The sequence below is a fragment of the Daphnia pulicaria genome, chromosome 1 (genome assembly GCF_021234035.1).
Source record: "Daphnia pulicaria isolate SC F1-1A chromosome 1, SC_F0-13Bv2, whole genome shotgun sequence".
NCBI lineage: Eukaryota > Metazoa > Arthropoda > Branchiopoda > Diplostraca > Daphniidae > Daphnia > Daphnia pulicaria.
The window spans coordinates 27,291,722-27,303,452 of record NC_060913.1 but is presented as its reverse complement, the minus strand read 5'-3'; the positions used below and the strand labels follow the sequence as shown (position 1 = coordinate 27,303,452).

Here is an 11,731-nt window from a genome sequence, read left to right as displayed (position 1 = left end):
TTTTTTTGTAAATTGTTTTTGTGCTGTGGAACAGTTGGGAACTTTAAAATAGAAGTAATCAATTGTAAAACTGCTGTTGTGACGTCATGACCACTTTTTAAATTGTTGTCCTATGAAGCCGTTTTGTGGTCCTATGGCTTAGATGGAAAAGCGCCTGCCTAGTAAGCAGGAGATCACGAGTTCGAGTTTCGTTGGGACCTGTATGAAATGTCATCATAATCATCCCGTGTCTCTTAGAAATCAGAAAAAGAACTGATAGAATCGTTAAAAAAAGATCTATTTTAGCGCAGAATACCGTTAAATTGCTAGTTATAATGATTATTTTCTTGGTAGTCTAATTTTGACTGCCTACTCGGGCACAATTCCAAAGGTATTTTCCATGCTGAAATTTAAACACCAAATCATAATAACTAATTGTGCAGCATGGATCTGCTCTTCCTAGTAAGAGACCAGGACTCGTAGTATCGTTGAAAATCTCGTTGATTTTTTTGTAAATTGTTCTTTGTGCTGTGGAACAGTTGGGAACTTTAAAATAGAAGTAATCAATTGTAAAACTGCTGTTGTGACGTCATGACCACTTTTTAAATTGTTGTCCTATGAAGCCGTTTTGTGGTCCTATGGCTTAGATGGCAAAGCGCCTGCCTAGTAAGCAGGAGATCACGAGTTCGAGTCTCGTTGGGACCTGTAAGAAATGTCATCATAATCATCCCGTGTCTCTTAGAATTCAGAAAAAGAACTGATAGAATCGTTAAAATAAGATCTATTTTAGCGCAGAATACCGTTAAATTGCTAGTTATAATGATTATTTTCTTGGTAGTCTAATTTTGACTGCCTACTCGGGCACAATTCCAAAGGTATTTTCCATGCTAAAATTTAAACACCAAATCATAATAACTAATTGTGCAGCATGGATCTGCTCTTCCTAGTAAGAGACCAGGACTCGTAGTATCGTTGAAAATCTCGTTGATATTTTTTTAAAATTGTTCTTTGTGCTGTGGAACAGTTGGGAACTTTAAAATAAAGGTAATCAATTGTAAAACTGCTGTTGTGACGTCATGACCACTTTTGAAATTGTTGTCCTATGAAGCCGTTTTGTGGTCCTATGGCTTAGATGGCAAAGCGCCTGCCTAGTAAGCAGGAGATCACGAGTTCGAGTCTCGTTGGGACCTGTAAGAAATGTCATCATAATCATCCCGTGTCTCTTAGAATTCAGAAAAAGAACTGATAGAATCGTTAAAATAAGATCTATTTTAGCGCAGAGTACCGTTAAATTTCTAGTTATAATGATTATTTTCTTGGTAGTCTAATTTTGACTGCCTACTCGGGCACAATTCCAAAGGTATTTTCCATGCTGAAATTTAAACACGAAACCATAATAACTAATTGTGCAGCATGAATCTGCTCTTCGTAGTAAGAGACCAGGACTCGTAGTATCGTTGAAAATCTCGTAGATTTTTTTGTAAATTGTTTTTGTGCTGTGGAACAGTTGGGAACTTTAAAATAGAAGTAATCAATTGTAAAACTGCTGTTGTGACGTCATGACCACTTTTGAGATTGTTGTCCTATGAAGCCGTTTTGTGGTCCTATGGCTTAGATGGCAAAGCGCCTGCCTAGTAAGCAGGAGATCACGAGTTCGAGTATCGTAGGGACCTGTAAGAAATGTCATCATAATCATCCCGTGTCTCTTAGAAATCAGAAAAAGAACTGATAGAATCGTTAAAATAAGTTCTATTATAGCGCAGAATACCGTTAAATTGCTAGTTATAATGATTATTTTCTTGGTAGTCTAATTTTGACTGCCTACTCGGGCACAATTCCATAGGTATTTTCCATGCTAAAATTTAAACACCAAATCATAATAACTAATTGTGCAGCATGGATCTGCTCTTCCTAGTAAGAGACCAGGACTCGTAGTATCGTTGAAAATCTCGTTGATATTTTTGTAAATTATTCTTTGTGCTGTGGAACAGTTGGGAACTTTAAAATAAAGGTAATCAATTGTAAAACTGCTGTTGTGACGTCATGACCACTTTTGAGATTGTTGTCCTATGAAGCCGTTTTGTGGTCCTATGGCTTAGATGGCAAAGCGCCTGCCTAGTAAGCAGGAGATCACGAGTTCGAGTCTCGTTGGGACCTGTAAGGAATGTCATCATAATCATTCCGTGTTTCTTAGAATTCAGAAAAAGAACTGATAGAATCGTTAAAAAAAGATCTATTTTAGCGCAGAATACCGTTAAATTGCTAGTTATAATGATTATTTTCTTGGTAGTCTAATTTTGACTGCCTACTCGGGCACAATTCCAAAGGTATTTTCCATGCTGAAATTTAAACACCAAATCATAATAACTAATTGTGCAGCATGGATCTGCTCTTCCTAGTAAGAGACCAGGACTCGTAGTATCGTTGAAAATCTCGTTGATTTTTTTGTAAATTGTTCTTTGTGCTGTGGAACAGTTGGGAACTTTAAAATAGAAGTAATCAATTGTAAAACTGCTGTTGTGACGTCATGACCACTTTTTTAATTGTTGTCCTATGAAGCCGTTTTGTGGTCCTATGGCTTAGATGGCAAAGCGCCTGCCTAGTAAGCAGGAGATCACGAGTTCGAGTCTCGTTGGGACCTGTAAGGAATGTCATCATAATCATTCCGTGTTTCTTAGAATTCAGAAAAAGAACTGATAGAATCGTTAAAAAAAGATCTATTTTAGCGCAGAATACCGTTAAATTGCTAGTTATAATGATTATTTTCTTGGTAGTCTAATTTTGACTGCCTACTCGGGCACAATTCCAAAGGTATTTTCCATGCTGAAATTTAAACACCAAATCATAATAACTAATTGTGCAGCATGGATCTGCTCTTCCTAGTAAGAGACCAGGACTCGTAGTATCGTTGAAAATCTCGTTGATTTTTTTGTAAATTGTTCTTTGTGCTGTGGAACAGTTGGGAACTTTAAAATAGAAGTAATCAATTGTAAAACTGCTGTTGTGACGTCATGACCACTTTTTTAATTGTTGTCCTATGAAGCCGTTTTGTGGTCCTATGGCTTAGATGGCAAAGCGCCTGCCTAGTAAGCAGGAGATCACGAGTTCGAGTCTCGTTGGGACCTGTAAGAAATGTCATCATAATCATCCCGTGTGTCTTAGTAATCAGAAAAAGAACTGATAGAATCGTTAAAATAAGTTCTATTATAGCGCAGAGTACCGTTAAATTTCTAGTTATAATGATTATTTTCTTGGTAGTCTAATTTTGACTGCCTACTCGGGCACAATTCCAAAGGTATTTTCCATGCTGAAATTTAAACACGAAACCATAATAACTAATTGTGCAGCATGAATCTGCTCTTCGTAGTAAGAGACCAGGACTCGTAGTATCGTTGAAAATCTCGTAGATTTTTTTGTAAATTGTTTTTGTGCTGTGGAACAGTTGGGAACTTTAAAATAGAAGTAATCAATTGTAAAACTGCTGTTGTGACGTCATGACCACTTTTGAGATTGTTGTCCTATGAAGCCGTTTTGTGGTCCTATGGCTTAGATGGCAAAGCGCCTGCCTAGTAAGCAGGAGATCACGAGTTCGAGTATCGTAGGGACCTGTAAGAAATGTCATCATAATCATCCCGTGTCTCTTAGAAATCAGAAAAAGAACTGATAGAATCGTTAAAATAAGTTCTATTATAGCGCAGAATACCGTTAAATTGCTAGTTATAATGATTATTTTCTTGGTAGTCTAATTTTGACTGCCTACTCGGGCACAATTCCATAGGTATTTTCCATGCTAAAATTTAAACACCAAATCATAATAACTAATTGTGCAGCATGGATCTGCTCTTCCTAGTAAGAGACCAGGACTCGTAGTATCGTTGAAAATCTCGTTGATATTTTTGTAAATTATTCTTTGTGCTGTGGAACAGTTGGGAACTTTAAAATAAAGGTAATCAATTGTAAAACTGCTGTTGTGACGTCATGACCACTTTTGAGATTGTTGTCCTATGAAGCCGTTTTGTGGTCCTATGGCTTAGATGGCAAAGCGCCTGCCTAGTAAGCAGGAGATCACGAGTTCGAGTCTCGTTGGGACCTGTAAGGAATGTCATCATAATCATTCCGTGTTTCTTAGAATTCAGAAAAAGAACTGATAGAATCGTTAAAAAAAGATCTATTTTAGCGCAGAATACCGTTAAATTGCTAGTTATAATGATTATTTTCTTGGTAGTCTAATTTTGACTGCCTACTCGGGCACAATTCCAAAGGTATTTTCCATGCTGAAATTTAAACACCAAATCATAATAACTAATTGTGCAGCATGGATCTGCTCTTCCTAGTAAGAGACCAGGACTCGTAGTATCGTTGAAAATCTCGTTGATTTTTTTGTAAATTGTTCTTTGTGCTGTGGAACAGTTGGGAACTTTAAAATAGAAGTAATCAATTGTAAAACTGCTGTTGTGACGTCATGACCACTTTTTTAATTGTTGTCCTATGAAGCCGTTTTGTGGTCCTATGGCTTAGATGGCAAAGCGCCTGCCTAGTAAGCAGGAGATCACGAGTTCGAGTCTCGTTGGGACCTGTAAGAAATGTCATCATAATCATCCCGTGTGTCTTAGTAATCAGAAAAAGAACTGATAGAATCGTTAAAATAAGTTCTATTATAGCGCAGAATACCGTTAAATTGCTAGTTATAATGATTATTTTCTTGGTAGTCTAATTTTGACTGCCTACTCGGGCACAATTCCATAGGTATTTTCCATGCTAAAATTTAAACACCAAATCATAATAACTAATTGTGCAGCATGGATCTGCTCTTCCTAGTAAGAGACCAGGACTCGTAGTATCGTTGAAAATCTCGTTGATATTTTTGTAAATTGTTCTTTGTGCTGTGGAACAGTTGGGAACTTTAAAATAAAGGTAATCAATTGTAAAACTGCTGTTGTGACGTCATGACCACTTTTGAGATTGTTGTCCTATGAAGCCGTTTTGTGGTCCTATGGCTTAGATGGCAAAGCGCCTGCCTAGTAAGCAGGAGATCACGAGTTCGAGTATCGTAGGGACCTGTAAGAAATGTCATCATAATCATCCCGTGTCTCTTAGAAATCAGAAAAAGAACTGATAGAATCGTTAAAATAAGTTCTATTATAGCGCAGAATACCGTTAAATTGCTAGTTATAATGATTATTTTCTTGGTAGTCTAATTTTGACTGCCTACTCGGGCACAATTCCAAAGGTATTTTCCATGCTGAAATTTAAACACCAAATCATAATAACTAATTGTGCAGCATGGATCTGCTCTTCCTAGTAAGAGACCAGGACTCGTAGTATCGTTGAAAATCTCGTTGATTTTTTTGTAAATTGTTCTTTGTGCTGTGGAACAGTTGGGAACTTTAAAATAGAAGTAATCAATTGTAAAACTGCTGTTGTGACGTCATGACCACTTTTTAAATTGTTGTCCTATGAAGCCGTTTTGTGGTCCTATGGCTTAGATGGCAAAGCGCCTGCCTAGTAAGCAGGAGATCACGAGTTCGAGTTTCGTTGGGACCTGTATGAAATGTCATCATAATCATCCCGTGTCTCTTAGAAATCAGAAAAAGAACCGTTAGAATCGTTAAAAAAAGATCTATTTTAGCGCAGAATACCGTTAAATTGCTAGTTATAATGATTATTTTCTTGGTAGTCTAATTTTGACTGCCTACTCGGGCACAATTCCAAAGGTATTTTCCATGCTGAAATTTAAACACCAAATCATAATAACTAATTGTGCAGCATGGATCTGCTCTTCCTAGTAAGAGACCAGGACTCGTAGTATCGTTGAAAATCTCGTTGATTTTTTTGTAAATTGTTCTTTGTGCTGTGGAACAGTTGGGAACTTTAAAATAGAAGTAATCAATTGTAAAACTGCTGTTGTGACGTCATGACCACTTTTTAAATTGTTGTCCTATGAAGCCGTTTTGTGGTCCTATGGCTTAGATGGCAAAGCGCCTGCCTAGTAAGCAGGAGATCACGAGTTCGAGTCTCGTTGGGACCTGTAAGAAATGTCATCATAATCATCCCGTGTCTCTTAGAATTCAGAAAAAGAACTGATAGAATCGTTAAAATAAGATCTATTTTAGCGCAGAATACCGTTAAATTGCTAGTTATAATGATTATTTTCTTGGTAGTCTAATTTTGACTGCCTACTCGGGCACAATTCCAAAGGTATTTTCCATGCTAAAATTTAAACACCAAATCATAATAACTAATTGTGCAGCATGGATCTGCTCTTCCTAGTAAGAGACCAGGACTCGTAGTATCGTTGAAAATCTCGTTGATATTTTTTTAAAATTGTTCTTTGTGCTGTGGAACAGTTGGGAACTTTAAAATAAAGGTAATCAATTGTAAAACTGCTGTTGTGACGTCATGACCACTTTTGAGATTGTTGTCCTATGAAGCCGTTTTGTGGTCCTATGGCTTAGATGGCAAAGCGCCTGCCTAGTAAGCAGGAGATCACGAGTTCGAGTTTCGTTGGGACCTGTATGAAATGTCATCATAATCATCCCGTGTCTCTTAGAAATCAGAAAAAGAACTGTTAGAATCGTTAAAAAAAGATCTATTTTAGCGCAGAATACCGTTAAATTGCTAGTTATAATGATTATTTTCTTGGTAGTCTAATTTTGACTGCCTACTCGGGCACAATTCCAAAGGTATTTTCCATGCTGAAATTTAAACACCAAATCATAATAACTAATTGTGCAGCATGGATCTGCTCTTCCTAGTAAGAGACCAGGACTCGTAGTATCGTTGAAAATCTCGTTGATTTTTTTGTAAATTGTTCTTTGTGCTGTGGAACAGTTGGGAACTTTAAAATAAAGGTAATCAATTGTAAAACTGCTGTTGTGACGTCATGACCACTTTTGAGATTGTTGTCCTATGAAGCCGTTTTGTGGTCCTATGGCTTAGATGGCAAAGCGCCTGCCTAGTAAGCAGGAGATCACGAGTTCGAGTATCGTAGGGACCTGTAAGAAATGTCATCATAATCATCCCGTGTCTCTTAGAAATCAGAAAAAGAACTGATAGAATCGTTAAAATAAGTTCTATTATAGCGCAGAATACCGTTAAATTGCTAGTTATAATGATTATTTTCTTGGTAGTCTAATTTTGACTGCCTACTCGGGCACAATTCCAAAGGTATTTTCCATGCTGAAATTTAAACACCAAATCATAATAACTAATTGTGCAGCATGGATCTGCTCTTCCTAGTAAGAGACCAGGACTCGTAGTATCGTTGAAAATCTCGTTGATTTTTTTGTAAATTGTTCTTTGTGCTGTGGAACAGTTGGGAACTTTAAAATAGAAGTAATCAATTGTAAAACTGCTGTTGTGACGTCATGACCACTTTTTAAATTGTTGTCCTATGAAGCCGTTATGTGGTCCTATGGCTTAGATGGCAAAGCGCCTGCCTAGTAAGCAGGAGATCACGAGTTCGAGTCTCGTTGGGACCTGTAAGAAATGTCATCATAATCATCCCGTGTCTCTTAGAATTCAGAAAAAGAACTTATAGAATCGTTAAAATAAGATCTATTTTAGCGCAGAATACCGTTAAATTGCTAGTTATAATGATTATTTTCTTGGTAGTCTAATTTTGACTGCCTACTCGGGCACAATTCCAAAGGTATTTTCCATGCTGAAATTTAAACACGAAACCATAATAACTAATTGTGCAGCATGGATCGGCTCTTCCTAGTAAGAGACCAGGACTCGTAGTATCGTTGAAATTCTCGTAGATTTTTTTGTAAATTGTTTTTGTGCTGTGGAACAGTTGGGAACTTTAAAATAGAAGTAATCAATTGTAAAACTGCTGTTGTGACGTCATGACCACTTTTTAAATTGTTGTCCTATGAAGCCGTTTTGTGGTCCTATGGCTTAGATGGCAAAGCGCCTGCCTAGTAAGCAGGAGATCACGAGTTCGAGTTTTGTTGGGACCTGTATGAAATGTCATCATAATCATCCCGTGTCTCTTAGAAATCAGAAAAAGAACTGATAGAATCGTTAAAAAAAGATCTATTTTAGCGCAGAATACCGTTAAATTGCTAGTTATAATGATTATTTTCTTGGTAGTCTAATTTTGACTGCCTACTCGGGCACAATTCCAAAGGTATTTTCCATGCTGAAATTTAAACACCAAATCATAATAACTAATTGTGCAGCATGGATCTGCTCTTCCTAGTAAGAGACCAGGACTCGTAGTATCGTTGAAAATCTCGTTGATTTTTTTGTAAATTGTTCTTTGTGCTGTGGAACAGTTGGGAACTTTAAAATAGAAGTAATCAATTGTAAAACTGCTGTTGTGACGTCATGACCACTTTTTAAATTGTTGTCCTATGAAGCCGTTTTGTGGTCCTATGGCTTAGATGGCAAAGCGCCTGCCTAGTAGGCAGGAGATCACGAGTTCGAGTCTCGTTGGGACCTGTAAGAAATGTCATCATAATCATCCCGTGTGTCTTAGTAATCAGAAAAAGAACTGATAGAATCGTTAAAATAAGTTCTATTATAGCGCAGAATACCGTTAAATTGCTAGTTATAATGATTATTTTCTTGGTAGTCTAATTTTGACTGCCTACTCGGGCACAATTCCATAGGTATTTTCCATGCTAAAATTTAAACACCAAATCATAATAACTAATTGTGCAGCATGGATCTGCTCTTCCTAGTAAGAGACCAGGACTCGTAGTATCGTTGAAAATCTCGTTGATATTTTTGTAAATTGTTCTTTGTGCTGTGGAACAGTTGGGAACTTTAAAATAAAGGTAATCAATTGTAAAACTGCTGTTGTGACGTCATGACCACTTTTGAGATTGTTGTCCTATGAAGCCGTTTTGTGGTCCTATGGCTTAGATGGCAAAGCGCCTGCCTAGTAAGCAGGAGATCACGAGTTCGAGTATCGTAGGGACCTGTAAGAAATGTCATCATAATCATCCCGTGTCTCTTAGAAATCAGAAAAAGAACTGATAGAATCGTTAAAATAAGTTCTATTATAGCGCAGAATACCGTTAAATTGCTAGTTATAATGATTATTTTCTTGGTAGTCTAATTTTGACTGCCTACTCGGGCACAATTCCATAGGTATTTTCCATGCTAAAATTTAAACACCAAATCATAATAACTAATTGTGCAGCATGGATCTGCTCTTCCTAGTAAGAGACCAGGACTCGTAGTATCGTTGAAAATCTCGTTGATATTTTTGTAAATTATTCTTTGTGCTGTGGAACAGTTGGGAACTTTAAAATAAAGGTAATCAATTGTAAAACTGCTGTTGTGACGTCATGACCACTTTTGAGATTGTTGTCCTATGAAGCCGTTTTGTGGTCCTATGGCTTAGATGGCAAAGCGCCTGCCTAGTAAGCAGGAGATCACGAGTTCGAGTCTCGTTGGGACCTGTAAGGAATGTCATCATAATCATTCCGTGTTTCTTAGAATTCAGAAAAAGAACTGATAGAATCGTTAAAAAAAGATCTATTTTAGCGCAGAATACCGTTAAATTGCTAGTTATAATGATTATTTTCTTGGTAGTCTAATTTTGACTGCCTACTCGGGCACAATTCCAAAGGTATTTTCCATGCTGAAATTTAAACTCCAAATCATAATAACTAATTGTGCAGCATGGATCTGCTCTTCCTAGTAAGAGACCAGGACTCGTAGTATCGTTGAAAATCTCGTTGATTTTTTTGTAAATTGTTCTTTGTGCTGTGGAACAGTTGGGAACTTTAAAATAGAAGTAATCAATTGTAAAACTGCTGTTGTGACGTCATGACCACTTTTTAAATTGTTGTCCTATGAAGCCGTTTTGTGGTCCTATGGCTTAGATGGCAAAGCGCCTGCCTAGTAAGCAGGAGATCACGAGTTCGAGTCTCGTTGGGACCTGTAAGAAATGTCATCATAATCATCCCGTGTGTCTTAGTAATCAGAAAAAGAACTGATAGAATCGTTAAAATAAGTTCTATTATAGCGCAGAATACCGTTAAATTGCTAGTTATAATGATTATTTTCTTGGTAGTCTAATTTTGACTGCCTACTCGGGCACAATTCCAAAGGTATTTTCCATGCTGAAATTTAAACACCAAATCATAATAACTAATTGTGCAGCATGGATCTGCTCTTCCTAGTAAGAGACCAGGACTCGTAGTATCGTTGAAAATCTCGTTGATTTTTTTGTAAATTGTTCTTTGTGCTGTGGAACAGTTGGGAACTTTAAAATAGAAGTAATCAATTGTAAAACTGCTGTTGTGACGTCATGACCACTTTTTAAATTGTTGTCCTATGAAGCCGTTTTGTGGTCCTATGGCTTAGATGGCAAAGCGCCTGCCTAGTAAGCAGGAGATCACGAGTTCGAGTCTCGTTGGGACCTGTAAGAAATGTCATCATAATCATCCCGTGTCTCTTAGAATTCAGAAAAAGAACTTATAGAATCGTTAAAATAAGATCTATTTTAGCGCAGAATACCGTTAAATTGCTAGTTATAATGATTATTTTCTTGGTAGTCTAATTTTGACTGCCTACTCGGGCACAATTCCAAAGGTATTTTCCATGCTGAAATTTAAACACGAAACCATAATAACTAATTGTGCAGCATGGATCGGCTCTTCCTAGTAAGAGACCAGGACTCGTAGTATCGTTGAAAATCTCGTAGATTTTTTTGTAAATTGTTTTTGTGCTGTGGAACAGTTGGGAACTTTAAAATAGAAGTAATCAATTGTAAAACTGCTGTTGTGACGTCATGACCACTTTTTAAATTGTTGTCCTATGAAGCCGTTTTGTGGTCCTATGGCTTAGATGGCAAAGCGCCTGCCTAGTAAGCAGGAGATCACGAGTTCGAGTTTCGTTGGGACCTGTATGAAATGTCATCATAATCATCCCGTGTCTCTTAGAAATCAGAAAAAGAACTGATAGAATCGTTAAAAAAAGATCTATTTTAGCGCAGAATACCGTTAAATTGCTAGTTATAATGATTATTTTCTTGGTAGTCTAATTTTGACTGCCTACTCGGGCACAATTCCAAAGGTATTTTCCATGCTGAAATTTAAACACCAAATCATAATAACTAATTGTGCAGCATGGATCTGCTCTTCCTAGTAAGAGACCAGGACTCGTAGTATCGTTGAAAATCTCGTTGATTTTTTTGTAAATTGTTCTTTGTGCTGTGGAACAGTTGGGAACTTTAAAATAGAAGTAATCAATTGTAAAACTGCTGTTGTGACGTCATGACCAATTTTTAAATTGTTGTCCTATGAAGCCGTTTTGTGGTCCTATGGCTTAGATGGCAAAGCGCCTGCCTAGTAGGCAGGAGATCACGAGTTCGAGTCTCGTTGGGACCTATAAGGAATGTCATCATAATCATTCCGTGTTTCTTAGAATTCAGAAAAAGAACTGATAGAATCGTTAAAAAAAGATCTATTTTAGCGCAGAATACCGTTAAATTGCTAGTTATAATGATTATTTTCTTGGTAGTCTAATTTTGACTGCCTACTCGGGCACAATTCCAAAGGTATTTTCCATGCTGAAATTTAAACTCCAAATCATAATAACTAATTGTGCAGCATGGATCTGCTCTTCCTAGTAAGAGACCAGGACTCGTAGTATCGTTGAAAATCTCGTTGATTTTTTTGTAAATTGTTCTTTGTGCTGTGGAACAGTTGGGAACTTTAAAATAGAAGTAATCAATTGTAAAACTGCTGTTGTGACGTCATGACCACTTTTTAAATTGTTGTCCTATGAA

General features: G+C 37.0%; 12 non-coding genes across 12 annotated transcripts; all 12 read left to right on the top strand.

The window, feature by feature from the left end:
* Positions 1–611: 611 nt before the first annotated feature.
* Trnat-agu lies at positions 612–684 on the top strand. Its single transcript has one exon. It is a non-coding gene; the product is annotated as a tRNA-Thr (tRNA).
* Positions 685–1,096: 412 nt separating this feature from the next.
* Positions 1,097–1,169, top strand: Trnat-agu. Its single transcript has one exon. It is a non-coding gene; the product is annotated as a tRNA-Thr (tRNA).
* Positions 1,170–2,063: 894 nt separating this feature from the next.
* Positions 2,064–2,136, top strand: Trnat-agu. The gene has a single exon. It is a non-coding gene; the product is annotated as a tRNA-Thr (tRNA).
* A 411-nt stretch (positions 2,137–2,547) lies between these two features.
* On the top strand, positions 2,548–2,620 carry Trnat-agu. The gene has a single exon. It is a non-coding gene; the product is annotated as a tRNA-Thr (tRNA).
* A 411-nt stretch (positions 2,621–3,031) lies between these two features.
* On the top strand, positions 3,032–3,104 carry Trnat-agu. Its single transcript has one exon. It is a non-coding gene; the product is annotated as a tRNA-Thr (tRNA).
* Positions 3,105–3,998: 894 nt separating this feature from the next.
* Positions 3,999–4,071, top strand: Trnat-agu. Its single transcript has one exon. It is a non-coding gene; the product is annotated as a tRNA-Thr (tRNA).
* A 411-nt stretch (positions 4,072–4,482) lies between these two features.
* Trnat-agu lies at positions 4,483–4,555 on the top strand. Its single transcript has one exon. It is a non-coding gene; the product is annotated as a tRNA-Thr (tRNA).
* A 1,379-nt stretch (positions 4,556–5,934) lies between these two features.
* Positions 5,935–6,007, top strand: Trnat-agu. Its single transcript has one exon. It is a non-coding gene; the product is annotated as a tRNA-Thr (tRNA).
* A 1,380-nt stretch (positions 6,008–7,387) lies between these two features.
* Positions 7,388–7,460, top strand: Trnat-agu. The gene has a single exon. It is a non-coding gene; the product is annotated as a tRNA-Thr (tRNA).
* Positions 7,461–9,322: 1,862 nt separating this feature from the next.
* On the top strand, positions 9,323–9,395 carry Trnat-agu. Its single transcript has one exon. It is a non-coding gene; the product is annotated as a tRNA-Thr (tRNA).
* Positions 9,396–9,806: 411 nt separating this feature from the next.
* Trnat-agu lies at positions 9,807–9,879 on the top strand. The gene has a single exon. It is a non-coding gene; the product is annotated as a tRNA-Thr (tRNA).
* A 411-nt stretch (positions 9,880–10,290) lies between these two features.
* Trnat-agu lies at positions 10,291–10,363 on the top strand. The gene has a single exon. It is a non-coding gene; the product is annotated as a tRNA-Thr (tRNA).
* The last annotated feature ends 1,368 nt before the right edge of the window (positions 10,364–11,731 follow it).